This window comes from Meriones unguiculatus, chromosome 16, assembly GCF_030254825.1.
Source record: "Meriones unguiculatus strain TT.TT164.6M chromosome 16, Bangor_MerUng_6.1, whole genome shotgun sequence".
Taxonomy (NCBI): Eukaryota; Metazoa; Chordata; class Mammalia; order Rodentia; family Muridae; genus Meriones; species Meriones unguiculatus.
Window position 1 is genome coordinate 33,036,299 of NC_083363.1, and position 15,106 is coordinate 33,051,404.

Here is a 15,106-nt window from a genome sequence, read left to right on the forward strand (position 1 = left end):
CCATTATAAAAAATAATCTATAAGATACAAGGGGTCATATCTGGAAGACCCAAGATTGGGTCTTCAAATGATCATAGGAAAGGGGGAAATGAAAGACCAAAAGATAGCAGCGATCGTTAACACTATGTAGAGTAGGCGTGGTATAGCAAGAGCTACCTCGCTGCATTCTTTCCCGCCTTCCAGTTCCGGGGGGGTACGTGACTTGGCTCACAATCTGCCTTCCCGCCTTCCCTGTTCTGGGTACGTGACTTAACTACGGCTTTGTTCAAACCACCCAATCAGAACCCTGTAACTGCTTCTCGCTTCTGTAACCGCGCCTCCTGCTCCGGAGCCCTATAAAAACCCGTCACCCTAACCGAGAGGCGCGCAAGTCCTCCGATAGGCTTGGTCGCCCCGGGTACCCGTGTATCAAAATAAACCTCTTGCGGCTTGCATCCGAAGGCTGGTCTCGCTGTTCCTTGGGAAGCGGGGTCTCCCCGTCTAGATAGGCTCCTGGCAGTCTTTCACACCACCTTGCTGAAGTCGCTGTGAGATGAGGGCGCGGTCTCAGCGGGTGGGACTGGTGGGCTCTTCGTCCACGCTGCGCAGCTGTCGTCGCTTTCCTGCCCTCATTCATTATTTAAAACCTAAATAAAAATGAAGGCCAGCAGTCATTCTGAATTAATTAGCTTTTCTGGCAGCTGCCATCTGAGAATTAGGAATTTTCCAGAGCCAGGAAATTCTAGCGGATACTTTTTGTGCGTGTGGCGTCAGATTGGATTAAAGAGAATGTTGTCGGGAAAATTAAATGCTACGCCTTTCTTATTGATTCAGTTGCCTCCAGATAACCACTTTTCATGATGATAAGTAGACCATAAATCCTTATAACAATAACAAATTCAAATAAATAGGCTGTGATTTTTCCTTCTCAGGCAGCTTGTTTATTGTTTACTGAAGAGTGTCTGGGCTTTGCCTTGCCTTTGAGAGATTTTCAAGTAAAGGATTGGTCTAGATTTCTCAAGGAAATTTTCAAACTGAGCTTGTGTGTATGCCTTTGACTGCCTGAGGTTACAGGGCCGTGGGGTTCTTGATCCTGAGAAAGGCACCATGCACAGCCGTGATAATGAGATGAGAACAAAGAAACACTGCAGGAGGGTCATGAACTCGGGGCTCTGGTGGTGGTGTTGGGCCCTGGTGCACTCAGCTGTTAGCTGACCTACCCACACCAGGGTGCTGACTCCTGCCTGAAGCAGCAGGAGCAGCCACCGTGAAGAGGAGGGAGCCTGGCTTCTGGCATCAAAAGAGATGAGTGGGTTTCCCAGCATCCAATGGCTACTCTAGGTAACAGGCCCAGGAGTTAAGATGACTGCAAGGAGGACAAAGTCTGGGCACTCACAAGTGAGATGTCACTGTACACTGAAGTGAGCACACACAGAGGTGGTGGCACATTGAGTTGGAGTCAGTGTCATGGTAACAGAATTTCAGTCATAAAGCCCAAGTTAGCTGACGCTTAGGTGGCTTAAAGATCAATGGAAACAGAGTTTTGTAGTTAATATTGTCAACTTCTCTTGATTGACAGATGCCCCGGGATTGGGAAGCCTTCCCCAGGTGTCTGGGTGTGTCTGCAGAGATGATTGGCCCTGGGACTCTCTGACTGATGAGTGGTAACAAGAAGGCATTTTGGAAGGTGGTGAAAGGCTGGAAGTGTTTGAAGGAAATAGAGATACTTTTTGTCTTTTCTTGGCCCCAGGCTATAAGGCCTTTCCTCTGCTTCATGTATCTCATGCTGTACTCCAGGACCAGAAAGACTGAGCCAAGAGACCATAACTCAAGCCCCCTGAAAATGTTCACCAAAACCAATCTTTCCTTCCTTGTTCTGTCAGGTATTTTGTCCTAGCGAAAAGACAAGGACTGAAACATGGAGTTAAAGCAAGAGAAGATTTGTGAAAAGATGTCTTGGGGGAAAAGCTGGGCATCTCCCCACAGCTTGTGCAAGGAGCCAAGGCTGAGCCTCAAAGAAGACCCGACCCTGTGAGCTATCCCCTAGGATTCGCCCCAAGCCCAGCAGCTTGAATGACAGGAGTGTGTTCAGACAAGGATTCTGCTGACTGGCTGGGCAGGCCCTCTAGATCCCATTCCAAAGGAAGTGCAGCAGATCAGTCGTGCTGGTCCTAGCCTGATGCTCATGGATATGGACTAGAGTGGGCTGTGATTTGCCTGCTGGTTGTCTCTCCCCACCACCAAGCTGGGCTGGGTTTCTGTACACTGTAGTAGCCTGAGTTCACAAGGCAAGCAGCCATGTATGGGACTCCGCCGGATGAGAGTGCTGAAGGCATGCTAGACTGTCTGCTGCTTCTCATTGGCCAAAGCTAGTCACTGTCCAGCCCAGGTTCAGGTGTGGAGAGCCGCTGGTGTGTCAGGCTGCTCTGTCATTGAGCTCTCAGCACACCTGGCCTTCGCCTGGAGTCAGTGATAAGCAGGATGTTTTGCCAACTCAACCTCCTTTTGTTTGAGACAGCAGGTGGGATGTCTTGTCGAGTTCACACCTTTTGTTTGTGTGAGGATCACACAGACAGGAGGCTGAGGTAAACAAGTTTGACTTCTCCATGAACTTCCCCATTCATTGTACTGAGGTGCTCTGCTCTGACTCTGAAAAGAGATTATTGGAATAAACCGGGACAGCTGCTCTCTACTGGAAGCCCTCTCACACAGATCCCATGTGTAGTGTGTTGGTTTATTAATTTTCTCTCAATCCTCACTCCTGACTCAAGAACTATTTGTCTCTGCTGGCGGGCTCCAGCAGTTTGACTCCCAAACAGGGACTTGAGATACAGGGAAGCAGTGAAGGACACCATGGGTGTTGGTGAGCTCGGCTCATAAAGTAAATAGGGTACAGTGAGTAAAATTCAAGAGTAAAATTAGGACAAGGCAATACCCTCCTGTTTTTTGTGTGGAATTTAATTAGAGATAGTCTGTATATGTGGCATGGAACTGAGAAAGTGACACTTTCAGGCTTATAGAGAAAGAGGATAGAAAAATGGGAGGCTTCAAGACAAAATGAAATTAAACTCTAGGCTCCTCTAGAAGAGTTATATGTCCCTCCTGATGATAATTTCTTGTTAGAAGAAGACTTTGAGGATGACTTATATCCTGATGAGGTTGCAGAGTTAGAGGGAGAAGTAGCTAAATATTATTCTGAGAGATACCCTCTGATTCAGGCTAAGAGTGTTAAAAGAAAACTTAAGCATTGGCAAAAAGAAATAAAAAAAGTTGGAATTGGGCTTGGAGGAAATAAACAGAAAAATTGGAGCATTAATTACTAGGGAAAATGAGGCAAATGAGGACTGGCCCAGACTCCAACTCACTCATTAGTTGTAGGCTTGGACGCTTTTCCTGGGATGGCTACAGTTATAGTAGCTCAAAAGACAAGGGGACCTTTTCCTTTGTCCACTGTGCAAGTAACTGTATCCCCTTTATAAGCTTCTTTACAACAAGCTAGGCAGAAAGGAGAAGTTTTATGAGTTTTATGGTTTTCCAGTTCTAGAGCAACCTGATGGACAGGATAATATGGTGAGAATCTATGCACTTATACCTTTTAAACAATTAAAAGAATTGAAAATTGTATGTGCTCAATATGGTCCTACAGCCCCTTTTACTCAAGCTCTGTAAGAACCCTTGTCTTCTGAGGCCCTCTGCCCAGGGGAGTGGAAGCAATTAACAAGAGCATGTTTATCACGAGGAGATCATTTATTATGGAAGTCAGAATTTGCAGAGCATTGTCAAGTCACAGCTGAACTCAATCGAGCTCAAGGAGTTCCTATAACTTATGACCTGCTTGCTGGGGAAGGAATCTACAGGGAAACAGGACAGCAACTGGATTTTGATGTGGCTGTTTATGCTCAAGTAAATGCTGCTGCCTGAAAAGGCTGGAATAAACTTTCACAAACAGGTAGAAAAGTGGAGGATTTGTCTAAAATCTTTCAGGGACCTGATGAATTATTTCAAGATTTTTGTAGCAAGATTAATGCAAGTAGCAAGCAGACTTGAAGGTGCTACAGATTCTGGATTATTAGTAGTAAAACAAGTGACCTATGAAAAATGCTAACAGTGCCTCTTAAGCGGCTTTGAGACCTTTAGGAAGAAAGAAAATATTTCTGACTATATTAGGTTATTTTCTGACATTGGGCTGTCTTATACTCAAGGAGTGGCCATGGCTGCCACCTGACAAGGGAAGACTATTAAAGAGGTATTATTTCAACAACAGAAAGTCCCAAAGAATGGAGTATCTGGAAGTTGTTATGATTGTGGGCAAATGGGACATCAAAGAAAAAATTGTCCTAATGCTGGTAAGAAAGAAGGGAGTCAAAAGGAACCTGGTCTATGTAAAAGAGAAAATCATTGGGCTAATGAATGTAAGTCTAAAAGAGATGCTGCAGGAAACCTTTAATGCAGGGAAACTGGAAAAGGGGCCAGCCTCAGGCCCTCCAATGTTATGGGGTGCTACAGAACTTTGTCCCTCAGCAAGGAAAGCCATTCAGGACCTCTGCAGAGCAACCACAGGGAGCGTAGGACTGGACCTCAATTCCTCCACCTACACAGTATTAATTCCTGAAATGGGGGCACAGGCCCTACCTACAGGAGTTTATAGTCTATTACCACCTAGGGGTGCTATGGGATTATTACTAGGAAGAAGTAATGCAGAGAATTTTAGTAGCTCCTGGGGTAATTGATGTGGATTATGAAAGGGAAATAAAAATTATGACACTCTCCAAATGGAATATCTGTAATAAAACAAGTCAAAGATTAGCCCAATTAATATTGCTTCCCCAAATTCAGACAAAAATGCAAGTAAGAAGGATAGGCGAGAACAGGTTTTAGATCCTCTGATACTTATTGGATACAAGCTATTGGTTCCAATCAGCTTGAACTAGTGTTACAAATTAATGGAAGAAAATTTACAGGGTTATTGGATACAGGAGCTGATGTCTGTCTTAACTGCTGATCAATGGCCTATGCATTGGCCTAAACAATCTCTGTTACACAATTACAAGGGATAGGACAAAGCCGATGTCCTGAGCAAAGTAGTGATGAATTAACTTGGAAGGATGAGGAAGGACATGAGGGAATCTTCAAACCCTATATTGTTCCTGGCCTTCCTGTTAATCTGTAGGTTAGAGATGTGATGAGTAACTCGGGAGTGTATCTTTATAGTCCTAGTAATATAGTTACCAATCAAATGCTTAATCAAGGATATTTACCAAATTCAGGATTAGGAAAATTTGGACAAGGAGTAGCTCAGCCACTAATACCTACCCCAAGAAATTTTAAAAAGGGGTTGGGTCATTTTGAGGGGATGTCACTGAACAACCCCATGCAGATCCAATAACATGGAGAGCAGGTATTCCTGTGTGGGTGGATCAGTTGCCTCTTTCCCTTGAGAAAATTAAAGTCGCCCAGCAGTTAGTACTGGAACAGCTTGATAGTGGCCATATTGCTTCATCAAACTCACCTTGGAACTCCCCTATTTTTGTTATAAAAAAAAGAAATAAAAAAAAATGGAGACTTTTACAAGATTTCAAAAAAGTAAACGAGATCATGGAGTTAAGGGGGGTCTTGCAACCTGGATTACTTACCCCTTATTTTATTCCTAGAGATACTTTTGAGATTATACTAGATTTGAAAGATTGTTTTTATACTATCCCTCTTGCTCCTTAAGACTGTAAAAGATTTGCTTTTAGCATGCTATCAGTAAATTTTAAAGAATCTGTGAAGACATATCATTGGCTTGTATTACCTGAAGGTATAGCAAATAGTCCAACCTTATGTCAAAAATTTGTGGCACAAGCTGTTTTTAAAACTAGACAAGCATATTCTTCTGTGTATATTATTCATTATATGGATGACATTTTATTGGCTCATAATAATGAAGGGATTTTATTAAGTGCTTTTGCATACTTACAACAAGCTTTGAAGGATCAAGGTTTAGTAGTTGCACCAGAAAAAGTGCAGACAGAGCCACCTTGTTTGTATTTGGGACATAAATTATACCCTCAGACTATTATGCTTCAGAAAATTCAATTAAAGAAAGACAACCTAAAAACTTTAAATGATTTTCAAAAGTTGTTAGGTGATATAAATTGGCTTAGACCCCATTTGAAGTAAACTACAGGAGAGCTGAAATCACTTTTTGACATTTTAAAAGGAGAGGCTGATCCTTTGTCAAAAAGGGAACTTACCAAAGAAGCTCAGGATGCTTTGCAAAAAATAGAATTAGCTATTGAAAGACAACATGTTCAATATAGAGATTATTCAAAAGAATGGGATGCATATTTTTTGGCTATTGTTCATACTCCAAATGCTGTATTGTGGCAAGAAGGACCATTATTATGGTTGCACTTGCCTGTTTCTCCTGTGCGAGTTCTAACACCATATTATGAAGCTGTGGCTAGTTTAGTTCAAATGGCTCGCATAGAATCTTGCAAGTATTTTGGTAGAGAGCCCTCCTTAATTGGAGTTCCTTTTACCAAACCACAAGTAGACTGGTTATTTCAAAATGCAGATTGTTGGGCCATAGCTTTTGGTCATTATTTAGGATGTATTGACAATCATTATCCAAAAGATAAATTACTTCAATTTGTCAATGAGCATGTATTCCCTAAAATAATTAAACAAGAGCCATTACCTCAAGTTCCAACAGTATTCACAGATGGATCTTCCAATGGAAAAGCTGTCTATATATGTATTGCAGGACAAACTTTTGTTTTACAAACACTGCCAGCCTCAGCTCAAGTTGTAGAATTACGAGCTGTAGCAGCAGTCTTTAAAAATATGGCTTCCACCCCTTTCAACTTGTACACTGATGGCCGTTATATTGCTAAGGCTTTGCAAGTCCTAGAGACTGTAACATATGTTGACACAGGCAATAAACAAGATTTATTTAGAGAGATATAACAAAATATCCAGAGTCCTGTGCAGCCTTGTTATATAAGGGCATATTAGATGTCATCCAGGACTTCCTGGGCCTCTAACATTAGGGAATGATTTAGCAGATAAGCCACATGCTTGGTTGGATTAACTCAACAAGAATTGGCTCAACAATCTCATGCTTTACATCATCAAAATAGTCAGAGCGTAAAAAAGCAATTTAATATTACCAAAGAAGCTGCTAGACAAAATGTAAGAGATTATGTCCTTCTTGTCCTTAACATTTTAATGTACCTCAATCCAATTATTTGTGGCAAATAGACATAAATCATATCCCAGAATTTGGAAAACTAAAATATGTTCATGTAACAACTGATACTTTTTCAGGATTTATCATGGCAACTCCCTTAGCAGGAGAAGCCACCAAACTTGTTATAAGTCATTGCTTAAAATTGTTTTGCTACAATTGGTATTCCTTCCATTGTAAAGACTGATAATGGCACTGCATATATTAGTCACGCTTTTCAGTGTTTTGTGCGCAAATGAATATAAATCATAAAACAGGTGTTCCATATAATCTTCAAGGTCAAGGAATTATGGAACGTGCCCATGGATCTCTTAAGAGCCAATTGCAAAAAATTAAAAAGGGCAAGTTATAGCCCCAAACACCACAGAATTACATTAACCATGCTCTTTTTATTTTAAATATTTTTGAATGTGGATATACAAGGCTGTTCTGTGGCTGATCGATTGTGGCACCCTAATGCCAAAAATAATCATTCCCAAGTAAAATGGAAAGATCCATCACTGGAATGTGGCAGGGCCCCAACCCTGTATTAATATGGGGAAGAGGGCATGTTTGTGTTTTTTCACAGGACTCAGAAGGAGCCAGGTGGATCCCAGAAAGGCTGGTACGGTTTGCAGGAGTTTTTCCCCGGGAGGAGGATGTTCCTGCTGCTGACCATGGTGAATTCTGTCCTGATGGTGAACAGAGAGCTGTATTGAGCTTATGCTCCTGACCCACATTTGTTTCATTCTGCTCCTGGGAGAAGATGTTGAACAGAGAAACCTCTTACATACAAGGTGACTGGCCTTGATTGGTCTGGTAATCAGGACAATTCTCAACAAAATCAGGAAGCATGGAAAAAAGGACTGACTATGGGACTTTGGTCTGATTCTGGTTCTCAGCAGACCTATATTTAGAAGCTTGCCACAGAAACTCTTGGGAGGCCTTGTAACTGCCTATGTATATTCTCCTTATGCTTTGTTTGGAAATGTTAACGTTTTAATGCAAGATTCAAACTTTAATGTTTCTTGCCACCAATGTAAACTAACTAAGCTTTCAAATGGGCAATAAGGTCTGACTGTTTGATGGCATTTTATTATGGTTCCTGTGAATGTTTCTCAGGCTTGGTATTTGGATAAGGGTCATCTTTTAAGTCACTTTTATGGAGTGTTATAGGACTTGGCTTATTACTCTTATTAGGAGCATGTCTCCTACCAGTGATAATTAAAACCTTCAGCATGGCCTTTTAGAATGTTAAAGCTGATCTTCATAAGATTAAACCCTAGCAGAGGTTGGTAGTCAAGGACAGGTAAGATTTCTCTGAAGAATTTTCAACCTAAGACAGGGTATGAATGAAGGAATTCATGTACCAATGATGGGTATATATATCTTTCAAGAGAGACAACCTGGGCAAGTTGCGGGCAGCGGTGTGGCCATGGGAGGAGCTGCTCCTCCACGCCTACTACCCCATCCCGGTCAGGTCCAGGCCCAGCAGTGGCTGAACTCAAAGTTTGTGGCCACAGCAGGGTGAGTGACAGCCATATTTGCTGGCATGGCCCCAGCTGGCAACAACAAAAAGTGTGTGGGCACCCGGGGGAGCTCAGACAGGTGCCCCCCCCCAGCCTGGGCCTTGGCCTTGCTGCCACCACCATGCTTGTGGCCTGGTCTGGCTTTGCCCAGCGGGCACACTTGCCACCCTCGGGGATGTTGCACAAGCCAAATTTGACCATGGACATGCCCGTCACTGACCTCAACACCGGAAATGTCCACTGGTGACCTCCTCTCAATATCGTCAGCTGCTGAGTGACTATTGGCCTCCATCAATAGGCTCCACCCAGGGAACTGGAAATAGCCAGGTTCCCCAGAGTAAACATGCAGAACTGCTGGCCATCATTGAAGGGTTGGGGAAAGAGATCAGACCCATGTATGCAGGGAGCAAGAGCGGCGTGGAGAGACTAAAACGAGGCATCACTCATTCTGGAAGCCTGGTTTGGGAGTGTTTAGCTGAAATGGAACATAATGCCATGTCCTTGCCCTGGCTGGTCTGAGGCTCATTTTGCTACTCCATGGAGATGAGAGGCTTCATTCAAAATGGCAGTAGTTCTTCTACAGCAATCATTAAGCTCTGAATGCACACTCAAAAGATTGGGAAGGCATTTTGCAGTTTCTGATCATGTGCATTTTAAGTAGCTAGGAATGACTCAGCTCTTTTCTTTCCAAGCATTTGAAAGATGTTTGTGAAGCCACTTCAGAGCTAGAGTTAGCTATTGTTTGCCCCCAAATACCAGTGTCCTCTTTAATTTCCCTTTGGATACATTTTCCGTCTGCATCACCCCAGTTGACTTCCTTTCCATGATCTCACCTGCCTCTGAGGACTTGAGTGCACACCACAGCACGTTTGCTTAGCGGCTGGCCTGCCTGTGTACAGTGTAGACCCTGCTTCATGGAGCTTCTCCGCTCAAGTATCTGCATGACTGAGTGCTTTGAAGTCAATCTTAAAAGTGCACAGGTTTTAAATACAGAAGAAAGAGCGATTTACCCAACCTTCCACATACTCCGCTCATGTCCATCCAGAGACTGTAGATCTCAGTTCCATGTTTACTGTGAGCCAATCACAACATCTGGAAGAAAATGACTAAAACTGTTGCATCTTTGTATTTATTGCTTGGTGTAATAAAGCTTATTTTCATTAAAGAGAGGGAGAGAGAGAGAGAGAGAGAGAACCTAAGACAGGCACAATCTTCTGCTCCCTAGCTCTTAAGTTATGGTCAATTTTTAAAATATAAAAAAGGGAGACCTATGGAGAACCGCTGGTTTATCAGCCTGCTTTGTCATTGAGCTCTCAGCAGAGAGACATTTTTTCACCCTGGCCTTCACCTGGAGTCAGTGATAAGCAGGATGTTTCGCCAACTCTACCTCCTTTTGTTTGAGACAGCAGGTGGGATGTCTTATCAAGTTCACACCTTCTGTTTGTGTGAGGATCACACAGACAGGTGGTCGAGGTAAACAAGTTTGACTTCTCCATGAACTTCCCCATTCATTGTACTGAGGTGCTCTGCTCTGATTATGAGAAGAGATTATTGGAATAAACCAGGACAATTGGTCGCTACTGGAAGCCCTCTCACACAGATCCCATGTGTAGTGTGTTGGTTTATTAATTCTTTTTCAATCCTCTCTCCTGACTCAAGAGCTGCTCGACTGCCAGCAGGCTCTGGCATTCAGGGAACCTTTCTCCTTTGCCCTAGAGGGAACATTTAAAACACACTGGGCAGGAGTGCGGCTACAGGAGGGGCAGGCTGATCCTTAAGAGTCTACACTGAGCTGAAATGATGCAGCTATGGGACTCAGTTCATTTTCTCATAACTTAAGAATCTTGTGACTAAGACTATTAGAGTAACCTGGAAATGGGTGGGGGGCAGAGATAGACCAACTAAGAGAGACAGAGAGGGAGAGAGAGAAAGGGAGAGAGACAGAAAGGGAGAGAGTCGTACAGGGATCTCATAACAGAGCTGCAACTTCAGAGTATAAAAACCATCTCCCTAGAAGAGAGGACAAGAAAGTTCTTAGGCGAGCCCCTTCCTGTTTGACCCCGGGAATGATAGAGTACTTGCCGTCGAAGCATGAGTGCCCAAGTTTGAACCCCTGAGAACCCATGTTCAAAACAACAACAGCAAAACCAGGCAAGGTAGCACATATCTGAAACCCCAGTGTTTGGGGTTGGCAGACAGGTAGAGCCCTGCACCTTACTGGTCCACTGAGTCGGGCTGAGGTATATCCGTGTCCTGGTGGGCTATCGTTCAGTGAAAAAGAGCAAGCCTGTGGCACACAGCTGGGTGGAAGGGCAAATGCATTGTGCTAAATGAAAAGGGCTAATTACTCAAAGTTAAATACTGTCATTCCACTATATACAGATAGTCTCAAGACGCTGAAACAAGAAGATGGAGGACAGAACACTATTTCCTGGCTTCAGGGATACAAGGACACCATGACCACAAAGGACAGTATGAAAGACCCTTCACAGTGATGGCACTTCCTGTATGTAGACTGTGTCAGGGCTTCATAACTCTATATAGTGATAAAATTCCATGAAGCTACACAGCGAAGCAGTGTATTTAAGAGGTGGAGGCTGGGTGAGTAGTTTGGTTGAACTCTTGTCTAACACACATGAAGTCCTGGGTTTGAGTCCCAGCAGCACGTATATTATGTGCTGTAGCCCACATCTGTCGTCCCAGCACTCAGGAAGTAGATACAAGAGTTTCAGAAGCTCAAGGCCACTTCCAAGTCTGAGGCCAGCTGACACTGTCTAAAAAACAGTGAAATTTATTGTTATAATCTGAATCTAAAAATGTTCCCCAAAGGCTGAGTGCTGAGAACTCAGTCCCAGACAGTGGTACTATGGAGTAAGTGGTTCATGCCAGCGCTACCTTCACTGGCGGGTTAATTCACCGATGAGCTGGCTCTGAAAGGGCAGTTTAGAGGTGGAGACAGAAGCTAGCTGAGTAGGTTCTGAGAATTTGTCTTCTTCCTTGCTCCACCTCCCTTTCTGCTCCCTGGAGGTCCTGAGGCGAACAGCTTGCTTCTCTGTTATCACAGGCTTCAAAGGCATGGAGCTCTGTGACCATGGACTAAACCCACGAGCCAAAGTAGATTTAAAGTTACATCAGTTTCATCACAGCAAAGAAACTCTGACTAGCACGCTGGGTGATTGGCACCACCAGTGCCTGGGCCCTAGTTAATTCAGTTAAGCAAGATACCAGCATTGGAGAAGCTGAGGGAAGAGCACATGGCCACAAGGGCACATGGGCACACCATTTCTGCAATGTCTAGACGCTAAAAGATGGTTCCTAAATGGAAGGGTTTTTGTTTGTTGTTTATTTGTTTTTTTAAGTATAAGTAAGAAAGCCAGTCAGCATGACTTCAGGGTTATCCATCAGGTCTTGATAATTTATTTGCCACTCATTTCCCTTCGAATGGGGGGTTTACTTATGCATAATGTTGCAATATACTCTATTTTGGTGGACTATAAACTTCCTCCAGTTCTCATCTTGCGATTTTTCTGACGGACATGGGCTGTTGAATGTGTCGGTAGGGGGCCGTTACCCTTGTGCGCATGTGTACATGTGTCATGGTCAAGCTGGGGCAGGGATCATTTCTGTCCTCTTAGTGGTTACCAGTCCTTTGTTTGGGGAATCTTTGAACTCTTTTAGGTCTTTATAACATACCTGACTATGCCCTCCTGGTCACTGTATTTTTGTACTTTCAGTCCAGCTTCTTATCTCCTCTACTCTCTGTTCCCCCCAACCTCTGGTAACTGCCCTCTGCTCTCCCACGGCCAATGCCTTTGTCTCCCACATGTGTGACTCTGTGGTCTCTCTTATCTCGCTTGACATGGTGTCCCCGGTGCCATCCATGTTGCTGAAAATGACAGAACTTCATATTTTTATGATTTATTAACATCCACTGTTTTATTAACACACCACGTTTTCTTTATTCACTCTTCCTTCAAAGGACACCTTGTTTGATTTTCTGTCTTTGTTATTGTGGTGTGTTGATTTTATTTCTTTGGATATATACATATCCATTCAGTAGCAGGAGGCCTCAGTAGTTCTATGAATACATTTTTGAGGACCCGCCATACCGTTTACTGTGACAACTGCACCAATTTGCACCCTGCCACCAGTGTGTGAAACTCCTGCCTTCTCTGCATCCTCACCAGCATGTGTCATCTTTGACTTTATTGGTAACAATGTTCTGTGTTTAGCTGACATTGCAATGCACTTCTAACTTGCGTTTTCTTGATGACTAATGATATTTAGGATTACATTCATGGTGGTCATTTATTTTTTGAGAAATGTCTATGCAGCTCATTTGTCTGCTTACAAATCTTACTTTGTTGTGTTCTCTGGGTTATTTCTATATTCTGGATATTAACCCCTTCCTCAATGCACATTTTGCAGATAATGCTCCTTCATACTGTTCATCTTTGCAGTGGGGGTCATACCTCAAACTAGATGTCCGACACGGGTGCTCCGACACCTTCTACCATGGTTTATGTTTCCAGGAAGCTGGAACATTTTGAACTGGTTTTGTATCTTGTGAATGGTGGGGTCATTTCTCCAGTGTATGCTTCTGGTGCCTTTGTCAAAGTGCAATCTGCTGAGAGTGTGTGGTTTACCCTGTGTCTCTTATATCTCACGGGCCTGTGAGTTGGCTTTCATGCAGTGCCAGGCTGTTGCTATGGCTGTTACATGCTTGCGGTCAAGTATGTTGCCAGCTTTCTTCTCTTCGCTTGGTTGCCTTGGCTAGTTTGGGCCCTTTGTGGTAATATGAATCTAAATGTACTTATTATTCATCCTGGCTCTTTCTGAAATCTTCCACTCATTCAAGCTGATGGCTTTGCAATAATTTTTGTGCTTCCTGTGGTAGAGGTGGTGCTGCCACTGGGCCTTCATGGTGTGGGCCTTCATGGTCTGCTCCTTACACACGTCCTGAGAGGCGGCCAGTGTCCTCTACCCACACAGAAGAGGGTGAGGGTTCAGAGTATAAGCTGTTCAGAGCCCTCACCTTGTCTGGGCACAGGCCATTCTTGAACCCAGAGTTCATGTCTGCAACCCTTTCTCTGTCTCCTCACACACACACTTCTTGAATGGGCTTCGTGCTCACAGATCACAGAGGAGATAATTGTATAAACTGTGGTTCATGGAACAAAATTAGCTGTCGTTGAAATCCTCCTGCAGGGGTCTCTGTGACCATGTTCAGCAGAGTTATAGTCCATGAGATACAAAAAGGCAGTTCAGTTCAATGTAACTGAGTAGCTGGCCTTGGTTCCAATTTTGGGAGTAGTTTCTTTTAGGCATAATTAGCACAATTTGCTGATAATTAACTTAGTCTCATGTGCACAACAAAGCCTAATATACGACGACATCGAAACTCTTTGTAAATACATGTGACATTTTCCATAACGACAAGAATAAGTTCAATAGAGTGACACATTCGTGGTAAAGGTCCGGGGAAGGATCTGGCGTGCTCTTGGCCACACAGATGGTGCAAAGGTCCCAGGCTGTTAATTTCACCCACTCCCTGACTGGTGGATAACAGGCTATGAATCCCTTCTTTGAGGGGACAGGCGTGTGTGTTTAACATTCCTGGTCCCCCCTCCCCCGTGACCCTGAGACAAGGTAGAGGAACAATGAGGAGGTTCAGACGGACCTTTCCTGGGGGGAGGGGCTAACAAGGACCCTTCACAGCAGGCACCTCCACGCAGACTCCTCCAGCATCCTGGTGTCTCACTGATGTCACTTGATACACACGAGGCACCTGCACTCAGTTGTGTGTTCAAGCCTCCCATGAGACAGCTTGGTTTGCTACGTAATTTGTCACAGAGGCATCCCTTCTCGATGCCAGGACACACGGTCCCTGGGCACCAGACTGGGTCTTCTTTCTCTTGAGGGTAAGAGACATTCAAAACGATTCTAGTGTGAAATGGACTCTTCCTGCATTGCTTTTCCCCTCTTGTGACAGCGAGAGCTCTGAACAGATTTTCTTGGTGACAAGGCCCCTTAAACAGCACACGTAGCCACTGAACTCTGTCCCATTCTATGGCACTTAGTAACCACTTTCATTTTTTAAAAAAGCTTTTTATTGATTCTTTGTGAATTTCACATCATGCACCCAAATCCCACTCGTCTCTCCATCCCTTTGTATCTGCCCTCCGTCTTTGCAACCTCCCACCCAAAAGAAAATTAAAAATAATAATACTAATAAAATCTCATCTTAATAGCTGTAGTGTGTCCCAGTGTGTCCCATATATACTCTTTGCCCAAAGGGTACACCTCTTTGCCCAAATAGCTGTACTTGCAAATGTTCATTGCGCTGAGTCACAGGTCTGGTTCGAGGCCTTTGGCTTCTGCTCCACCA

At 43.7% G+C, this 15,106-nt stretch overlaps 1 pseudogene; it reads left to right on the forward strand.

Moving 5' to 3' along the window:
* The first annotated feature begins 7,281 nt into the window (after positions 1-7,281).
* On the forward strand, positions 7,282-9,237 carry LOC110554618 (cyclin-dependent kinase 2-associated protein 1-like; annotated as a pseudogene).
* The last annotated feature ends 5,869 nt before the right edge of the window (positions 9,238-15,106 follow it).